The sequence below is a fragment of the Petaurus breviceps genome, unplaced genomic scaffold (assembly GCF_028583685.1).
Source record: "Petaurus breviceps papuanus isolate PSGF00001 unplaced genomic scaffold, PetGlider_PUasm1.0 37, whole genome shotgun sequence".
Classification (NCBI taxonomy): Eukaryota; Metazoa; Chordata; class Mammalia; order Diprotodontia; family Petauridae; genus Petaurus; species Petaurus breviceps.
The window spans coordinates 67,006,020-67,023,050 of NW_027186296.1; the positions used below are offsets into that span (position 1 = coordinate 67,006,020).

At 40.5% G+C, this 17,031-nt stretch overlaps 1 protein-coding gene across 2 annotated transcripts in view; it reads right to left on the reverse strand.

Annotated features, from left to right (window-relative positions):
* Window positions 1–12,651, reverse strand: part of BLM (BLM RecQ like helicase) — a 66,199-nt gene extending 53,548 nt beyond the window's left edge. Inside the window, exon 1 of one of the 2 annotated variants that reach the window (XM_069098662.1) lies at window positions 12,515–12,651. The gene's annotated coding sequence lies outside the window, so the exon portion shown is untranslated. The remainder of the gene's footprint in view (window positions 1–12,514) is intronic. The other variant, XM_069098661.1, reaches the window with a different exon arrangement.
* Window positions 12,652–17,031: the final 4,380 nt, after the last annotated feature.

The window sequence follows — 17,031 nt, forward strand, 5'->3', positions numbered from 1 at the left end:
GGGGGGGGGGGGGGGGCTGTGCATACAGAGGGTACCGTAATGTAGCGTGTAGCGCAGGGGATCACCTTCACTACAGTAGCAATCTTAATAGGGCTTATTTTAGAGGAATCTTACACATTAAGGGGAGGGCTTATTTTCGGGATAGGTCTTATTATCGGGGAAACACGGTATTGACCTCCAAAACCCAATGTTTCAAAAGTGTCCAGGGTGATAATATACTTGGGTTTTTTTTAGCGTCATAGAATTAAAATATGGTGATGTTTGTACATAAGATACATTGTAAACTTGAAGATGTCATATCATTCATTCACTAATATCCTATTCTGATGCCTCATTATGGCATGTAGCCAACCCTAGGTTCTAGTTTATGCCAAGAAAGTAGCATTCTATACTCTAGAAAAAGGATCAGCAAACTGTAAGCCCAGTTGGCCAATCCTCTGAGTTAAGAATGGTTTTTACATTTTAAAAGTATAAAAAGCATTCTTAGTTCACTGACTGTACCAAAACAGGCCCCAGGCAGAATTTGGCCCACTGGTAGATTGCTGTTCCCTGCTCTACAAGTCCCTACTCAGGCTAGAAAGATTTCAAGTTATGGACCTGGTAATACAGCTGATATTTTTCAACTTGCCCCAGTTTGGTTAAATTTGGAGAGGCTTTTCTGGTCATTGTAGAAGACAACATACTAGGGCAGGGGAGAGTTAAGATCTATGTTGGCAGGGGTACCTCCACTGGCAAAATCTGAGATCCCAGAAACATTGTTAGGATACAAATAAGCAGAGAGAAGGAGGGGAGAAAACTCAAAGAGGAATTGGAAAGCCTAATTAAAAATCAGAAGAGAGTATATATTTCCTGAGTAGAAGTAAAACCAAGGAACAAAGAAGAAATCGTAGTGAATGTTAATGATGGTTTATTAAAGAAAGATTTATGCTAATTTACTTATTCAGTGCCATTCCAATCAAATTACCAAAAAATATTTTATAGAACTAGAAAAAATAACAAAATTCATCTAGAAGAACAAAAGGTCCAGAATATCAAGGGAATTAATTAAATGAAATGCAAGGAAAGGTGGACTAGCCATACCAGATCTAACACTGTATTATAAAAGCAGCAATCATCAAAACTACTTGGTACTAGCTAAGAAATAAAGTGGTAGATCAGTGGAATAGGTTGAGTACACAGGGCACAGTAGTCAATGACTATAGTAATCTGCTATTTGATAAACCCAAAGACTCCAGCTTCTGGGATAAGAACTCACTATTTGACAATAACTGCTAGGAAAACTCGAAAATAATATGGCAGAAACTAGGTTTGGACCAACATTTTACACTGAATATCAAGACAAGGTCAAAATGGGTACACAATTTAGACATATAGGATGATACTAAAAGCAAATTAGGAGAGCAAGGAATAGTTTACCTCTCAGATCTATGGTGAATGGAAGAATTTATGACCAAACAAGAGATAGAAACGTTATGAAATGCAAAATCGATAATTTTGATTAAATTAAACTAAAAAGTTTTTTCACAAAGCCAATGCAACCAAGATTAGAAGAACAGGGGCGGCTAGGTGGTGCAGTCAATAGAGCACCAGACCTGGAGTCAGGAGGACTTGGGTTCGGATCCAGCCTCAGACACTTAACACAGAAGCTAGCCATGTGACCTTGGGCAAGTCACTTAACCCCAATAACCCTCCAAAAAAAAAAGAAGAAAGCTGGGAAATAATTTTTTTACAGCCAGAATCTGATAAAGGTCTCATTTCTAAGATAAAGAGAACTGACTCAAGTTTCTAAGAATACAAGTCATTCCCCAAACTGATAGATGGTCAAAAGATAGTTTTCAGATGAAGATATTAAAGCTATCTGTGGACATATTAAAAAGTGCTCTAAACACTACTGATTAGAAAAATGCAAATCAAAACAACTCTGAGGTACCACCTCATGCCTATCAGATTGGCTAACATAACAAAAAAGGAAAATGATAAATGCTGGCCAAGATGTGTGAAAATTGGAACACTGATGCATTGCTGGTGGAGTTGTGAAATGATCCAACCATTCTGGAGAGGAATTTGGAACTATGCCCAAAGGGCTATAAAACTGTGCATATCCTTTGATCCAGCAATACCATTACTAGGTCTGTATCCCAAAGATATGATGAAAAAGGGAAAAGGACCCACACGTACAAAAATATTTGTAGTAGCTCTTTTTATGGTGGCAATTACTGGAAATTGAGGGGATACTCATCAATTGGAGAACAGCTAAACAAGTAGTGGTATCTGAATGTAATGGAATACTACTGTTCCTTAAGAAATGATGGACAGGCGGATTTCAGAAAAACCGGGAAAGGCTTACATGAACTGATGCTGAGTGAAGTAAGCAGAACCAGGAGAACACTGTACATAGTAACAGCAATATTATTTGATGACCATTTCTGATGGACTTAGCTCTTTTCAGTAATGAAATGATCTAAGATAATTCCAAAAGACTCATGATGGAAAATGCTATTCACCATCCAGAGAAAGAAATAAGGAGTCTGAAGGCAGATCAAAGCATACTAATTTTTTTCCCCTTTCTCATGGTTTTTCCCTTTTGTTCGGATTCTTATTTCATATAACTAATGTGAAAATATATTTAATATGATTGTACATGTATAGCCTATATCAGATTGCATGCTGTCTTGGGGAGGTATTAGGGGAGGGAATGGGGAAAAATTTAGAACTTAAAATCTTATAAAAGTGAGTGTTGGAAACGAATAAATAAATAAATGAACTAAAAAAAAAAAAAGATTTATGGAGCATAACCCAACAGGCTTCAACACAAAAAAAGATTGAACAGAACACATTTATTCATTTTTTTTTTGCTTATCAAGTGCTTTACTGCTTAGCTTATTGCTGGAATTTAGTGTCAACTGAAAATCATGCTAACAGGAAATGGTTTTGAAACATTTAAGAGATTTAATCCTTAATTCATAGATTTCAATCACCTAACAGAATGGAAGCTCTTTGAGGATGAGGACTTTTGTCTTTTTTTTTTAAATGCTTTATTAACTTCTGATTTACATCATTCATTTCCGCCAGATTTTGAGTTACAAATTTTCTCCCCATTTTCCCCGTACCCACTGCCCCAAAATAGCAGTCCCACAGGATATCCCCTCCTCTAATCTGCTCTCTCCCATATTTTCTCCCATACCCCTTTCGACTTTTCCAGTGGATCTCTATGCCTCAGTGCTTGTATACCTTATTTCCCAATTACATGTAAAATAGTGTTACTAATAGTATACACACACACACACACATACATATTTGAATATTTAATTTTAAAACTTTGAATTCCAGATTCACTCCCTTCCTTCCTTGTCACCCATTCTTACTGGGAAGATAAGCAGTTCAGTGTAGATTGTACATGTGTGGCTAATGCAGAACAATAACATAGGAGATATATTGTAAAAGACTGACTATATTTCCCTCCCTCCTATCCCACCTCCCACTTGTTCTATTCTCTACTTTGATCCCGTCCCTTTTCAAAAGTGGGTGCTTCCAACTTCCCTCCCCCCTAGCTTGCCCTCCCTTCCATCATACTCCCTCTCATCCCCTTTCCCCCCTACTCTCCTGGAGGGTGAGATACCCTATTTAGTGTGTATTTCATTCCCTCCTCAAGCCAAATTCAATGGGAATAAGGTTGACCCATTCCCTTTTGCCTTCCTATTCTTCCCCTCCATTGTAACCATTTTCCCTCGCCTCTTCTGTATGAGTTTACCCCAAACTGGCTCTCCCCATCTCCTTTCATTATATTCCTCTCTCACCTCTTAATTTCACCTTTTAAGTATCATCCCTTCCTGTTAAATTGGTCCTGTGCCCTCTATCTATGTATACCTGTAAACATATATACACACATTCACATATGTATTCATATGCCCATATACCCTCATATATAGACATATATATTTCTATTCCCTTCAACTAGTGAGAAAAGTTTCATAAGTTACAATTATTATTTTTCCATGTAGGAATGTTAATAGTTCAACTCTGATAAGTTCCTTATGATTTCTTTTCCCTGTTTACCTTCTCATGCTTCTCTTGGTTCTTGTATGTGAATGTCAAATTTTCTATTCAACTCTGGTTTTTTCAGCAAGAATGCTTGAAAGTCTTCTATTCCACTGAATAACCATATTTTCCCCCTGAAACATGATACTCAGTTTTGCTGGGTAGGTGATTCTTGGATTTAATCCCAGCTCCTTTGACTTTCAGAACATCACATTCCAAGCCCTTTGATCCCTCAGTGTAGAAGCTGCCATATCCTGGGTTATCCTGATTGTGTTTCCACAATATTCAAATTGTTTCTTCCTGGCTGCTTGTAATAGTCTCTCCTTAATCTGGGAATCCTGGAACCTGGCTATAATATTCCTAGGAGTTTTCTTTTTGGGATCTTTTCCAGGAGGTGATCGGTGTATTCTTTCAACCTCTATTTCGCCCTCTGGTACTAAAACATCAGGGCAGTTTTCTTTGAGATTTCTAGGTTCTTACTTTGATCATGGCTTTCAGGTAGTCCAATAATTTTTAAATTATCTCTCCTGAATCTATTTGCCAGGTCAGTGGTTTTTCCCATGAGATATTTCACATTGCCTTCTATTCTTTCATTTGTTTGGATCTGTTTAACAGCATCATGATTTCTCATAAAGTCATTAGCTTCCATTTGCTCCAATCTAATTCTGAAGCAATGATTCTCCTCAGTGAGCTTTTGAGATTCTTTTTCCACCTGGCAAATTCGGCTTTTTAAGGCATTCTCCTCTTTGCCTTTTTGAGCCTCTTTTGCCATTTGAGTCAGTCTGTTGACTCTCATTTCATAATTTTCTTGCATTGTTCTCATTTCTCTTCTCAATTTTTCTCCACTTCTCTCATCTGCTTCTTAAGGTCCTCTATGGCCTGTAACCAGCTTGTATTTTCCTTTGAAGCTTTTGGTGTAGGAGTTCTGACTTCACTGTTTTCCTCCTGTTCCATGCTTTGCTTCTTTTTGTCCCCAAAATAGGAGTCTAATGTTGGAATCTTCTGTATGCTTTGTTTCCTTGCCCCTCAGTCACTTGACTCCTGGGCTTTTTGCCACAGTAGGACTCTGCCACCAGACAGGGAAGCTTTCGTCCCAAATGCTGGGGTTTTCTCAGCTGCTGGAGGTATCAAATGGGTACCCTCTCTGAGGTCTCCACACGCTCTGGCAAGCTGGACACACACCCCAGGACCTCCACCCTAGACTGCAATCCAGATCCAAGAAGGTTAAAGCAAGAGCGATTACCCCTCAGACTGGTGCTTGGTCCCCCTACACTCTGCAGGCCATGAGCTGAAGCTTCCACGTGGCGCTGGCTGGCTGTGCCGGTGTCTTAGAGGCTTCTCGCCCCGGGGGGCAAAAGCCACGCACTCCCACTTACTGGGTCCCAAAGTCCAGACTGCACTGACCTCTCACTTTGTCCTTCGCATCTATGTGTTGATAAATCTGGAACCAGCCATAGCTGTTGCTGATCTGGAGTCCCTCCAGCCGGCGGCTGGTTAGGCCCGCTCTGGGGCTAAAGCCTTGGCGTGGGGCTGGGCTTGGCTCCCAGAGCACTGCTGGCCGATTCCTGCTGGGCTGTCCTCAGCGGGAGGTTAGCTTCTCTGTGTCATTTTGTGGGTTCTGCAGGTCCAAAGTTTGTTCAGAGTCCCCTTTTTACATGGATTGGGGAAGGTGGAAGCCAGAGCCGTGGGGAGGTCCTGCTTCTACTCCGCCATGTTGGCTGTGCCTCCGACTTTTGTCTTCTTACTCCTAAGCATAGTGCCTTGACTACATATGCCAGTTGAATTAAACAAAAGACTAATTTTAACTAATAATATTAATTATTTCAATATTCTCACAACACTTTTTATTGGCAACTGACTTGTATTTCTTCTTCTTGTACTTTATCCTGACCACCTCTGGAGGAGGTACTAATGAGGCCTGCAGAAATATTCTAGAAAGACCTAACTTAGTTAAATCTCTGGTGTCTGTGATATCCTAGTTCCTCAAATCACTTCCTGATTTTGCACCCACTATGACAACTCTAGTTCTGCCCATCTATGTGATTCCCCAGATCTTCTCCTTTGTAAAAGTCTTTCATGTTATAAATCATACTGGGAGAAACCTAATTCAGCAATTTAATCTAAATATATTAAATCAGACTGCAGTTCCTTGAGAGTATTGTTTCATATTTTATGTTTATTTATATCTCTAGTATCTAAGACAGTACTTGGCATAAAGACAGAATTTAATAAATACTTGTGTATACTGCTACTGAAATTGGGACAGAAGTACATAGGCCTTCAGTCATAAGGGAAAGAAATGGCGCAAAGTAACCTATGATAGTAATTACTGCATTTCCCAAATCTTAAAAACTTCTACTGTTCTCTTCTAAACTCTTCCTAAATTCTCCATTATTTTGATTGCTCCATTAGGAGTTAAATAGGCCTTTGATAACCTTGATAATGAAGCAACTAAAGCCAAATGCTGACATGATTAACTGTCGTTTTAAACTAGAATCTTTACGAATTCTAAGAGTTTTGTCTACTATTCTTTCTGGAGGCAGTGAAGATGATGGCAAATTAGGCAGGACTTAGGTGAACCCAGATCTCCCGTAAGTGGTACAGAAAAGCTTAAAAATGCAGCAGGAGGAAAAATGATATAGAAGAGGAAAGAGAAACAGCTCTAACTTTAAGCTTTTCCATCCAGTCTAGGACTGCAAAAACTGAGAGCCAGAATCCTGTGGAAGATCTGAGAAAAGAAAAGGCCAGACAGGCAGAAGTCAAAAGCATGGGACTTTTCTAAATCACAAGACAAGGCCAGAGCAAGAAGTGCAGCCATGCCTGGGGTACATCAGGACAGTGGTATCCAAGTAACACCCCCCAAGATGCAGAAAAAGACCAGTGCCCAATGAGCCCCACATAAGTACAGCAGGGAATAAATACAGGTCACCTCTGAGGTGTCTTGTGTGGCCAGACCCAGGCAGCCCATCCATGTCTAAGCCACAGCAGGAGAGAGAACCAGGGCAGCATTTGGGAAGCACAGTCCCTAGGATCTTTCAAGACCCTTGTTACTAGCACCACCAACAACTTCAAGATGGGACCTTGTCAGGTTCACGTCAAGGGTCAGAGTCAAACCTGGTTTTGGAATTGTACAAGAAAGAGGAGGCAGAAAGACCCAAGGCAAAATATGAGTCATGCCATAAGGAAACTGGGCCAAATACCAGTAATTTCTACAGAAGGAAGGATCTACTTTAGTCACATCCAGAACCAAGCAAAGTCAGTAAATCAAAAAACATTTATTAAGCACCTATTATGTTCCAAGCATTATATTAAGTATCTGCCCATACTACCCAACACAAAGACCTGATCCAGAAACTTGAGAACTAAGATATGAGTAATGAAAGAAAATACTGCATGCAACGAAGAAAAACTCTGGACTGAAAGAATCCCAAGGGGTAAACCCAGAAAAAAGTATAATTCCACAATTACAATGTTTCAGAGAAAAGAATGTCCTGGCTATAAGAACTAAAAGAGTTCCTGGAAGAAATGAAACAAAGTATATAAAATGTAATACTGAAAGAAAGGGCAGCTAGGGAGGAAAGAATAGCAAAGAGAATTAATAGTTTAGATACAGTGATGGTAAGCCTTATGGAAGAATTGAACCCTGTTAAACTCAGAAACTGTTCTTTCAAACAGAAAGAAATGACTCTAAGATATCAAAAAATGTTAGAGCAATATCAAAAGATTGAAAAAAATGAAGAAAATGTATGGTACAGTCTATCAAAAACAACTGATCTGGGTAACAGGCGAAGGAGAGATGATTGCAGAATCATTTGACTAACTGAATATCATGACAAAGAAAAAAAGGAAAAAAATTGAACGTCAAGAAATTATAAACAAAATTTTCCAGATCTATTAGAACTAGAGGGCAAAGTAGAAATAGAAAAAATACATTAGTCACTTCCAGAATGAAACTAAAACGAAAACTCCCAGCAATATCACGACCAAAATTCAGAGCTTTCAAGTCAGAGAACAAATACTGCAAACAACCAAAAAGAAAGAGTTCAATTTCTAAGAAGTTATAATTAAGATCACACAAACTTGCTACCTGTCCCTATAAAGGAGAGAAGAGATTGGAATATAACATCCTTAAAGGCAAAAAGATAAAGGCTTGCGACTGTTGAGGGCCAACTTTAAGTTAGGCAGGTAGAAGCAGCAGCCAGCTCCTTGCAGCTGCTCCCAGGTCAACAGGATGTTGGCTCACCATTCTCTGTAATGTGCAAAGAACAGAGCGCCCTGAATTCTTGCTCATCCTGTACAGGAACACAAGATAAAGAAAGGACATGATAGCCTTCAAGGTCTGCCTGACATTATGGGAATACAATGAACGATAGTTTCCTTCTTTGTCTCTTTGCTCTATAAAAATCTTGTTCAGAGAATCAATAAATGGAGTTCTATCCTGAACTGCCCACCTGGACCGGTTCATCTCACACCTCCGCTCACACTTGATGCTGGCATCAAGTGGCCCCCGTCATGCAACCAAAAAAATCTACCAGACAAAACTAAATATACTTCTAAAGGGTAAAAAAAAAAAAGACTTTTAGTAGGGAAGCTTCTAAGCATTCCTAATGAAATTTCCCTGCCAAAACTGAGCAGAATCTTTGAATCTGAATGTAAACTTGGGAATCAAGAGAAACAGAGAAAAGCAAAATATAGTGGATAGAAAAAATAAGTGTCTTCTTGGAAACCTAATGTCTTTCAGGGTCATAAAGTTAAGACAGGTAGAGGGCCTGTTCTGCTTTAGTAGTCTTAGGAAAAGAAGAAAAAGTAAAGGATAGGGAAATACACTGGGAAGGAAAAGATAAAGAATGGGAAGGAAATTACTATCTCACATAAAAGGGGTGCATGAGATAAAGAGTGTATAAATATGAAGAGGCAGAAGAAAGAGGCATCCCATGAACCTCATTTTCATCTGAACTGGAAAAACAAAGATTTCCAAAGTCTATCAATTTCACCTATACTGTATTTCTCCAATATGCCCCCTTTTCTCCTCCATTATTACTGTGTTGCTATCATCCTGGCACTGATCCTTATCACCAGATGCCTGGACTACTGCAATAGCCTGCTGATCTGCCTAAAACAAGTCTCTTCCTATTCCAGTTCATCTTCCATTCAGCCACCAAAGTGATTTTCCTAAAAAGCAGATCCCACCACAGCACCTGCCTATTCAATAACTCCAGGGGCACCCTCTTATCTCCAGGATCGGATACAAAATCCTCTGACACTCAAAGCCCTTCACAACATTAACCTCACCCCCAACCCCATGGTAATTTGAAGATCTTCCCTGCCCCTTAATAAGCCAAATGTAATCACATACAGCCTGTGGTGGGAGGAATTTGCTAAACAGGTGGAGCAGGAAAGGGCAGAGCAGGAAATGAGTCAGAACAGTTAAAGTCGAGGGAGAGAGAGAGAGGATGAAGGCTAGCAGACAGCTAGGATTGTTGTCTACTTGAGTGTTCATTTGTGGGAAGGCCTGAGTAGGGGGAAAGCTTTGGGATGGTGTTGCTTCCTGTGGTGATAAGGTGTATTAACTTCTTTGTTGCTATGATGGATTTTGTTTTCTGGTGCTGGGATTTGGCTTTCTAGTGTATGGATTGTTTTGCTTCTGTCTTCTATATGGAGAGTCTGTTATATTTTGCCATTCAGAACTACACACTGTGAATGTTACTTGCTGTGAATGTTGCCTTGGTGATACACCCTCAGCCCCTCCCTTCCAGGCTTCTTACAACTTAACCCTCCCTTCCCCATGTACTCCTGGATCCAATGACAATGGCCTTATTACTGTTCCTCAAACAAAACACTTCATCTCCAGATTCTGGGCACTTTTCCTGGCTGTTCCTCATGCCTGGAATGCTCTACCTTATCTCCACCTCTTGGCTTCCCTGGCTTCCTTCAAGATGAAGCTAAAATTCCACTTTCTACAGGATGCCTTTCCCACTCCCTCTTTATTTATCCTGTGTAAAATTTATTTGTACATAGTTGCTTGCACGTTGTCTCCCCCATTAGATTATGAGCTCCTCAAAGGCAGGGTGTCTCTTCTGTCTTTCTTTGTATTCCCAGAACTTAGCACACAGTCTGGCACAATAACTGACTGACATGTTGATTTTAAGATGTCAATAGGACATCCAGTTTGAGATGTCCAATAGGCATCTTGAGGTAGGAGACTAGGGGCTGGGAGAGAAGTTAGGGGTAGGCAAGTAAGATTTGAGAGTCATTTGCATATAGATGATAACTGAAACCATGTGAGCTGATGAGATCACCAAGTGAAATAGTATATTGGGGGAAGAGGGCCGAATTTGGGAGGGAGACCCCTTTGGTTGGCAGGGGTGACATGGAAGAGAACCAGTAGAGACCAATGTCATAAAAACCTAGAGAAGATATCAAGGAAAAGGTGACTGATAGTATCAAAGGAAGCAAGGACTCCAAAAGGTTGAAGATTGAGAAAAGGGCATTAGATTTGGCAATTAGAAATCATTAATAACATTCATTTGCTGTTTAAATTTAGAATTTTAAAAAATAGAGCAAAAAACCCTACAGCAATATTGCTTACATTAGTAGTGTTTGTTCAATTCTAAGGCTTTTTCCTGTTTTAAGGAGCATTGCCTGTCCTCAGGGACAATGTCTATCACCAATGACAACTACTAGTTAAGTTCTACTACTTCAAGGATCTGTGATTTCATTCATGTGGGTACTGCTACTCCTTCCAACATTCATACAGATCCTTTTATACCTTACTAAATGGTCTTCTTGAATTGCTGTTTAGGAAAAATTCATAACCTTGTGGCCAACCAAGTGACAATGAACCCCTCTGAATTGCTAGAAAGGTCCATGGATGAGACATATAGACCTTCAGTATAACCATTAGGATAGCATGGTGTATTCATAGAGCAAAGCCCTGGGTCCAAGTCCCCTAGCTCTTCCACTAAAGCTATCTGTGTGACCTTGGGCATTTTCATCCACAAAATGAAAGATTTAGATTATGTGATCTTTAAAAATTAAACTCAAGTGATTTCCATGGTGGAGAAGTCCTTGTGACCAGGAGAGATGTGCATGTTGGGGGAAAGTAGTCAAATTCTTCTCTACTAGAGTACTACTCTCGATTCCTCTTTTTGTGTACAAGTGACCCTGTTACACACAAGGCTTTCGAAGCCCGTGCCAGCTGAGCATAGATAATTTCTGATAGGATCTACCAAGACTGGAAAAACTTCATGGGGACAGGTCCTAATGGTGATGCTGAAAGTCTATATGGCTCATCCACTGGGCAGCTAGATGGCACAGTGAAAAGAGTGCCAGGCCTGGAATCAGGAAGAAGTAAGTTCAAATGCAGCCTCAGAGACTTGCTAGCTGTGTGACTTGGGCAAGTCATTTAACTTTGTTTGTCTCAGTTTCCTCATCTGTAAAATGAGCTGGAGAAGGAAATGAAACCACACCAGCACCTTTAACAAGAACCCCCCCCCCCCCAAATGGGTCATGACTAAAAAAAAACTCAACAACATCTCCCTTATGATGGGAATGGATTTCTAGTCCATAGTCCATTGTTCTATAAACCTATCAGGCTATATTCCTGATGAGAGCCAGCCTCAGAGCCTGGAAGACCTATCTCCAAGACACTTGCTGGTTGGGTGATGACAGCAAGTTATTTCATCTCTCGGGCAGCTAAGTTGTAGAGAAGGTCGCAATCTGCACTGGTGAAGGAAGTTCTCCATACAAATGAAATTTAGCACTCTAATCCCTGTTCCCACATACAACCACTGGCAATGGCGGAAACGTGGCCCCCTCCAAGTGTAATCCGAATACCTCAAACGTCAGATCTGCACAAATCAAAGTAAGAGAAACAAAAGCCGCTGCTCTAATACAACTACTTTTTCCTATTTTTTTCTACCTTTCTCCTGCCTATCCATGAGATTTGTCAGTGACATTGCTTAACCTGTTGCAAACCTGACATTGCACCTGTTGGTGGTTCCTCCAGCTGAACAAAATGCTGATCCTCAGTATCAATGAACCTGGAAGGGGCCTTAGAAACACTGCGCTTTTACAGACGGAGAAACTGAGACAGAGAGGTTCTTTTCTCCCTTTCTCTCCCTTAGGGCTGCAAAGGGAGGGGGCTCTTACGAGGAACAAGCGGAGTCACACCTGCCTGCGTAGCGGTCAAGGGTCCTGGGCTCAAAGGGCTAGGCTACAGCTTGTATGACCTTGGACCTCACTTTCCCCTTCTGAAAGGCGAGGTTGGCCTCCAAGTCTCCTAGCTCGACCTCGATGGCTTCGGGGGCCTCTCCAACTCCGCTCCCCATCCCCACTCCGGATCAGGCCAGCCCAGAGTAACAGTCCGACCCTCCAGGGTATGGCCCTGGCAGAGGTGCCGGAACGGTACGGGGAGCCTCCGACTAAGGGGTGTAAAGCTAGCTCCCCCCAGCGTACATCGCACTCACGCACTCACCTTGCGGGAGTCCCCCCCAGCCGCGGTCGCTCCGGGTGAAAATAGCACCCAGGATGGCTCCCTGCACAAAACGCGCGCAGTTCGCGCGTCGGGAGGTCTTCTCCCAATTGGCTTACCCTCTCGTGGGAATCGACCAATAGTTTTACTTTCTGGGGCTTGGCCACGCCTTCTCCGAAGCGGAAGCAATTGGGAGGCCATTGGGAAGAGTGAAGAGGGAGGCGGTCTGGAAGTCATGTGTCCCAGAATTGACTAAGGGAGTGTGTGACCTCGGCACGCCGGAAATTGCGTATTGTCGCGTCCGGGGGCCTAGCGGAAACTGCTGTAAAAATCCCTGCGTTCTCTTATCTCATCTCTTCAAGTTGGACTGTTCTTCGGTATGTGGCTGCGCCCTGTTTATTCCGGAGCTTACAGGTTCTCCTGAAACACCTGAAAAAACACCCAAAAGACCGTGTGACCCGAGGATTAAGGAAAAAGGTCTTACACTCAAACCTCCGTCTTATTCCTTTGTTTTTGTCACTCCTGGATTCTGGCCTCTGGCCTCCGAAATAACTAATCTCAGCATTGCCCTTTGAAGTTTGCCAAGAACGTTTTATGCTCACAGACCGTGTGAGGAAAGCAGTATAGCCTTCTCACTCCCGTCTTACAAATGAGGAAACAGGTTCAGAAAGTTGAAGTGACATATCCAGGATATTATGGGATTTTAGTATTTAAAGCTAGGACCTTCCAGACTACAGGTGCAGCGTTCGTCCTGTCTTGTTGTGAGTTGACTGTAGCAGGCTGCAATTCAGAAATTGTGCAAAACCTCACCATTCTGACAATTGTGCAAGTTAGATGACTGAGCATTCCAGTGCTTAGTTTTCCTTCCATGAACATATGTTTATAGGATCTACAGTCTAGAGAACTCAAACCTATGAGGTCACTCTTGAACTGCAAAGATAATAACATTTATCTAGAGCTTTTAAGATTTGCAAAGCCATTTACAAATATCTTTTGATCCTTAAAACAACTACTGGAGGCCGCTATTATGGGAGCTATTATATTTCTTATCTTATCCTTGAAGACCTTGAGGCAGACCGTGGTGACTTGTCCAGAGTCCACTGGGTTTTTGGAGCTGGATTTGAATTTACAGAGTCCTGACACCAGGTCTAGTGCTTTGCTTCACCACAGACTGCCTGATTTACATTTTGCCAGTTTTATGATACTTGGTTTTTAGGGACTTGGACAAAACTTCAGGAATTTCTTCCCACTTTCTACTTTCTTCCCACAAAAATACTAAAATACAGAAATTCATGTCATATCTTGTTTATGCTGATGGTCTACAATCTTTAAAAGATTCTGCCAACTCTTTCCCTTCTCTGAACTCCAGTTACAGTCAGTATCACTCTAGTTTAGTTCAAATTAAACAAATATTAAGTGCTTGCTGTGTGGAAAGCAAATTGTTAGGATACAAAGATAAATATGAAAGTATTCCTTTAACTGGTTGACAGTCTATTGGAATGTAAAAGACATATACATAGATAAATATGGAGTCAGGCAATGGGATTTGGAGTAATAAGACATGGGTTCAAATTTCCACTTGCTTTTTCCTACCATTGTTATTTTGGGAAGTTTTGTGAAGTGTAATTTTCTCATATATGAAAAGAAGTTGCACTAGATAGTCTCCAAGGCCTCTTTCAACTCTAAATCAATGATCTTAAAGATACTAAATAAATTTTATTTTCCCTCATTTGCTAAGCTTGTTCAAGGAATGAATGGAGAACAAATGGTGCAGTAACAAGAATATTGTAAACACAAATTTGAAAGACAACTCTTTACAATGCAATGACCAACCACAATTCTAGTGGATTGATAATGAAGCATGCTACTCACCTCCTAACAGAGATGATGGATTCCTGATAAGGAAAGAGACACTTGATTTTAGACTTGGACAATGAGGAAATTTGTTTTGTTTGATTATGAAGTTTTAAAAACCTATATTTTTGCATACATTTATAACCTGTTCTTCCCACTACACTACTCCATTAAACCCAAAACTGCAAAATAGTGAAAAGTAAAACCCCTATAAGCATGAATAGTTCAAAAAACATGTCCACATTGGTCACACCTGAAACTGTATGCCTCCCTCTGCATTTTAATTTCTTCTCTAGGGCAGAAGGTGAGTAGTATGTTACATCTTCAGTTCTCTAGACTCATGCTTTATTATTACATTTAGTAGAGTTCTAAAGTTTTTAAAAAACTTTTTCTCTAAAACATCATTATATAAATTGTTCTACTTTTGTTCATTTTGCTGTGCATCTGTTTATACAGATCTTTCTGGTTTCCTATAAAACTATTTCATCTTTTCTCATAGCACAATAATATTCCATTTTGTTTAGCTATTTTCCAATAGTTTCCAAATTTTGGCTACTATGATAAGAACTGACAATGCTTATTTGTCAAAAGCATTTTGTTTTAGGAAAGTGGAGAGGAAAGAAAATAAGTGCTTGTTAACTGAAAAAAAAAAGTTAGAAAAAAAAAAGAGGGGATCTGCTTCTGGATATGGAGAACCATACAGACCAGAACAGAAGAGGAGCTGGAGAAGAGGGACCCTAAAAGGAACCATGAGCACTGAAGAACTAGTACCAGACAGAAACATTGAAAGGGTGATCATTATGCCGGGAACAGCAAAACTGTGACCTTTCCCTTTTCTGGCACTCAAGAGGTTGCAGGGAACCCCATGCATGGAAGAGTGGCATGGTCTTCCCTTCTCTTCAACTGAGTTGTGAGAAATTTATAGGTCCAAAAGGTGGAGCCTAGCAGGGGGGAGTGTTGCTTGACAGTCTCAGGAAAGGGAAAGTTTTCCTGATAGCTGAGAGACTTAGGTATAAGAGTGGGTTTTTTTTGTTTATTTTTAAGAAAACTTGCTTTATAATTGATGACATGTTAGCCAATACTTGTATAAGAGATGAGATCCTATTTTGGGAGAGCAAAATGATCCCAACACTGATGTTCTCAGAGTTTCTCAGGGTTGGGAGATGAACCATAAAGGTTCTGTGAGAGACATGAACCAGATACTGATTGATATTCCCTGGGTTTTTCTAGGTAGGAATACAAACCTGAGCAATTTTATGAGGGTCAACTTCCCCTCCAAATTATGCCCAGGTCATGTAAGAGTTCAATGCTTAATTGACACATCGATTACAAACAGGATCCCAAATAGAGTAGAAGTATATGGGATAGGCATAAGAAAAATGTTACCAAGGAAGAGAATCAGCACTTCATGTGCCAGGCACTGTGCTAAGTACTTTACAAATATCATGTTATTATTATCTTCATTTTACAATTGAAGAAACTGAGGCATATAATGGTTAAGTGACTTGCCCAGGGTCCTATAGTTAGTATCTGAAGTTGCATATGAATTCAAGTCTTCCTGATTCCAGGGCTGGTGCTCTATCTACTCTATTACCTTGCTGCCTCAGAAATTATGTCTGTTTAGGGGTGAGAGTATCAGAGAAAGTTTCATGGAGGAGTCATATCCTGAAGTATAGTCAGGATTTCAATAGGTGGAGATGTGAAATTCCAGATGTGGAAAACCACATGAGCAAAAGTGGGGAAACAGAACACGTTTGTGGACTGCTAAGCAGCCTTGTTTGGCCGAAGTGGTGACTGTGAATGGGCAATAATGTGTCAAGTTGCAAAGGCAGAGTGGAGCTGGATTTGAGAGGGTTAAGGAGTTTGAAACTTATTCAGCAGTAATGAGAACTGCTTATGAGAATGAATAGAAAGGTAGCTGGCAATAGCAGTAGGAAGTTGGCTTTGGAGCAAACTCAGGTTCAAGTCTTATTTCTAATACATATTAGTTTTTGTGTTTTCTCAGTGCCCAAGCAATTATAACTAGAAGTTGCAAAACAGGTGCTAATCTACATTGGAGCTCCTTGGTGGGGCTTTCTATACCCAAGGAAATCTTAATCTAGTTTAAAAAAAAGATGGGGAGTTAGTGAAGTTTTTTTCCCCTTAGGAGTAGAGTGAGGTATTAAGATCTTTTAAGGAAAATCATCATGGTATGATTAGACCAGAATTCCTAAAAAGATTCCAAAAGGAGGAAAAAGACCTATGTATGAAAATATTTATAGATTCTTTTTCTAGTAGCAAATAAATGGAAATGAAGAGGGTACCCATCAATTGTGGAAAGGCTGAACAAATTATAGCATAGTGCCATAAGAAATGATGGAAAGGACAGCTTTAGAGAAACCTAGAAAGGCATATATGAACTGATTCAGAGTGAAGTGAAAAGAACCAGGACAGGGGTGGGGAACCTGAGGCCTCAAGGCCACATGTGGTCTCTAGATATTCAAGTGCAGCCCTTTGACTGAATCCAAACTTCGTAAAACAAATCCCCTTAATAAAAGCATTTGTTCTGTAAAACTTGGACTCAGTCAAAAGGCTGCACTCAAGGACCTAGAAGGCCACATATGGCTTTGGGGCCACAGGTTCCCCACCCCAAACCAGGAGAACAATTTATACAGTTACAATATAAC